Raw genomic sequence first — 4,095 nt, 5'->3', positions numbered from 1 at the left:
GTATAGCAGTGGTAAGGTGTTTATAGCAGTGGTAAGGTGTTGGGACTCTGCTGATATCCAGGTATAGCAGTGGTAAGGTGTTGGGACTCTGCTGATATCCAGGTATAGCAGTGGTAAGGTGTTGGGACTCTGCTGATATCCAGGTATAGCAGTGGTAAGGTGTTGGGACTCTGCTGATATCCAGGTATAGCAGTGGTAAGGTGTTGGGACTCTGCTGATATCCAGGTATAGCAGTGGTTGTTGGGACTCTGCTGTTGGAACCTAACAGTTTGGGACTCTGTTTGGAGGTTATAGTGCAATCTATATGCCGGTAACAGTTTGGGGACACTGTTTGTCACTGTTATAGTGTCTCTCTATATGCCGGTATAGCAGTGGAGCCTGGCGGCGAGGTAAGTCTACATATCCTCCCCAGTCCAGCCGTCTCTCTCTATATGCCGGTATAGCAGTGGAGCCTGGCGGCGAGGTAAGTCTACATATCCTCCCCAGTCCAGCCGTCTCTCTCTATATGCCGGTATAGCAGTGGAGCCTGGCGGCGAGGTAAGTCTACAGATGCAGCCAAGGTACAAGTCATGCTCAGTTTCTGCTATTCTAATTCTTATGTTTCCAACTGAATCCGGGTTTGAATCATGGTATTCCGCAAGGCACAATAGCCCTCTGAGCTAAAGACTAGGCCAGTCATCAGGTCCAGGGAAGGTTACTTTAATCACCTCTGTTATATTCACATATTAGGGACAACAAACTGGGCATGTGTGGATAGAGACAGAGATTGGAATTGGGGCACAACTCATCGCATCCCCAGTCCAGCCGTCTCTGTAACAGAGCCTGGGGAGGAGGTTAAGATGCTGACCCTGTAACAGAGCCTGGGGAGGAGGTTAAGATGCTGACCCTGTGACAGAGCCTGGGGAGGAGGTTAAGATGCTGACCCTGTGACAGAGCCTGGGGAGGAGGTTAAGATGCTGACCCTGTAACAGAGCCTGGGGAGGAGGTTAAGATGCTGACCCTGTAACAGAGCCTGGGGAGGAGGTTAAGATGCTGACCCTGTAACAGAGCCTGGGGAGGAGGTTAAGATGCTGACCCTGTAACAGAGCCTGGGGAGGAGGTTAAGATGCTGACCCTGTAACAGAGCCTGGGGAGGAGGTTAAGATGCTGACCCTGTGACAGAGCCTGGGGAGGAGGTTAAGATGCTGACCCTGTAACAGAGCCTGGGGAGGAGGTTAAGATGCTGACCCTGTGACAGAGCCTGGGGAGGAGGTTAAGATGCTGACCCTGTAACAGAGCCTGGGGAGGAGGTTAAGATGCTGACCCTGTGACAGAGCCTGGGGAGGAGGTTAAGATGCTGACCCTGTAACAGAGCCTGGGGAGGAGGTTAAGATGCTGACCCTGTGACAGAGCCTGGGGAGGAGGTTAAGATGCTGACCCTGTGACAGAGCCTGGGGAGGAGGTTAATGCTGACCCTGTAACAGAGCCTGGGGAGGAGGTTAAGATGCTGACCCTGTAACAGAGCCTGGGGAGGAGGTTAAGATGCTGACCCTGTGACAGAGCCTGGGGAGGAGGTTAAGATGCTGACCCTGTAACAGAGCCTGGGGAGGAGGTTAAGATGCTGACCCTGTGACAGAGCCTGGGGAGGAGTAACAGAGCCTGGGGAGGAGGTTAAGATGCTGATGTGACAAGGTTGATTGTAGTAGTAGTAGTAGTAGTAGTAGTGATACTGATTTGTCCCTGCATCAAATGTAAGCATCATCTAGAAATCTTTAATTAATATAAAATAGTCATTACTTTTATGAAAACAGTTTCCAGATTATTTCAACACAACACTTGATAAACATTTGTCATTTTCCATTAAAAGATAAAAAGGTCAAAGTTGACAAGATAGGTTCCAATCATTTCTCTCTCTCTCAAACAAAACAATGTCAGACAGTAAACTGGGTGTTTATAAAGATGCAGTGAATGGAAACCGCTGGTTAATGGCCCTTACATACAACGACCCTGTAACAGAGCCTGGTGTGTTTATGATGCTGAATGTTTCTATGTGTTAATGCTGACCCTTACAGAGCCTGGGGAAGCCCAAAATGATTCTGTGCATCTAGGAAGTGAACAGATGGAGACTATGCTGACTTTAGGCTTTTCTGCCACGTGCACTGGGGAAGGTTACCACCGAGCGCCGTACACCACCGTAATCGTTGATGCGGGCATTGCTGATTACGCTAAAACTCGGGATGGCATAATGCTTGCTTTTTGATTGGTCAACTATAAGATGCTTTGTTTTTGTATGGGGAGGAGGTTAAGATGCTGGTTAAGACTGTAACAGTAGTTATCATGTGTCCCAAAGCTTAATGACGTAGGCCATTATTTGTGTTATTGAATGTGTTAACAGTAACTAGCTTAGCCTAGTCTGTCAACAGGTGCATCCTGGAGTGATGCGTCAAAACAATACCGTCAATCAGCGTAAACTGAAAAGTTGGTAACATTTAATGGTGTCAAAACAGAAGAGAAACTATTTTTAACTGTAGAAAGATCCTCGCCTCAGGCTATATCAGGCTGGTCCTCAGACCTCTCGGCACCGTGAGCAGAGAAAGCCCTTACATAAACGGCTCCATCAGACAGTAAAGGGGCAACAGTAGAAACCAGTTTGTCCACAGAAGTGGTGGATGTCGGAGCCACGGTTAATGGACCTTACTGCAGCGCATCATCTGATCGCCAGTAAAGGGAGGGGCATTTACTCCGAACCTAATCCCAGATGCAACATCAGAGCCTTTCAGCAAAATCCAAATCTCTACGGACCGTTGTGATATGAAGTAGATATCACGCGCATTAAGAGCCCTTACATGAGGGGAGGAGGGGTGTTTAGGCACAGGCTGGACCGCAGCTGCTCCGCTTTCGCAAAACGTTCTCCATGCAGAAGGGAGGGCGCGGAGGCCGGTTGAGTGAGTAAGGGACGTTTTCCTAGAGGCTGCCAGTGTTTGGGGCAAACACAGCGCAGAGAATGGAAACCCCTCTCCAGCTCTCTCTCTCGTCACTTTCAGCTCTTTTTAGACCGAAGAATGGAGCATAATGGCGAAAATGAGGGTGTCAGACAGTACTCGGAGGCGGAGGATAAGATGTATCCGACTAGGACTGTTCCTCATCGTCTGTGGCATCCTGTCCCTCTTTATCCTGCAGTGGGTTCTGCTGGCTCAGTCCAACTCTACAGAGCATGCAGAGCAAACCGGCCAACTGCACGGTGGTGTCCGTGCTCAGACCGGAGTAAGATGTTCGAGTGCGTGTTCACGTGCGGGGCGGACTGCAAGGGGACCTCGCTGTATCCGTGTCTGCAGATATTCGTCAATAATTCCGAATCGAACTCCGTGGCTCTGCTGCACTTTGATGAACAGCAACTGGTGCTGAACCCAAAGGTAAATGACTACAACTCTAGAACGAGAACACTGTGAAGGAGCGCTCTAGACTTTATAGTCGACACAGTGTTGCAGTTACTGAATGCAAAGCTGTGAACGATCGATACAGTAGCAAGGCAAAGTGTCTGGCTGGAAAAGTTCCCAGTCTCAGTTTATTGACATGAGATCGATATTATGTTAATAGTTGCCTGTTTTTAAAACTATGTTAATGTAAACACGTGTTTGTATACTAAAGACGAAATAACATTCTTGCTATTTTCTATTCCAAAGATAGGCAAAACAATCACAGACTTAAATAATGAGTTTAACTTTCGTAAAAGTCACTTTACAGCAAGTGTGAGAGGATCTACACCTGTCCAAGTCTATTCTAGAGACATAGCCTCATCATCACTCACAAAGAGAACCTCTACTGTGATGAAGAGGAACAGAAAGACTAAATGACTCCTTTGGGACAGAAAGCCCAAACGTCTGTGTGAGGTCTCTTTTCTTTTCAGTTGGTCCATTAAACTCTCTAGTCCCATTGTGTGTGATATTACTTTTCAGACGTGCACCTCTCAGACTACAAATCGGGAATGTCTTGGTCCTTTTGAGAATTTCTTCAAATTCTCTGTGGTCATCATCATCATCATCATCATCATCATCATCATCATCATCATCATCATCATCATCATCATCATTCATCTCATTTATTGACATGAGATCA

At 47.4% G+C, this 4,095-nt stretch overlaps 1 pseudogene; it reads left to right on the top strand.

Moving 5' to 3' along the window:
* Positions 1-3,051: 3,051 nt before the first annotated feature.
* On the top strand, positions 3,052-3,493 carry LOC127925094 (calcium-activated potassium channel subunit beta-4-like; annotated as a pseudogene).
* The last annotated feature ends 602 nt before the right edge of the window (positions 3,494-4,095 follow it).

This window comes from Oncorhynchus keta, unplaced genomic scaffold (genome assembly GCF_023373465.1).
Source record: "Oncorhynchus keta strain PuntledgeMale-10-30-2019 unplaced genomic scaffold, Oket_V2 Un_contig_5078_pilon_pilon, whole genome shotgun sequence".
Taxonomy (NCBI): Eukaryota; Metazoa; Chordata; class Actinopteri; order Salmoniformes; family Salmonidae; genus Oncorhynchus; species Oncorhynchus keta.
Note: the sequence above shows the minus strand (reverse complement) of the source record. Positions and strands in the feature narration are given on the sequence as shown.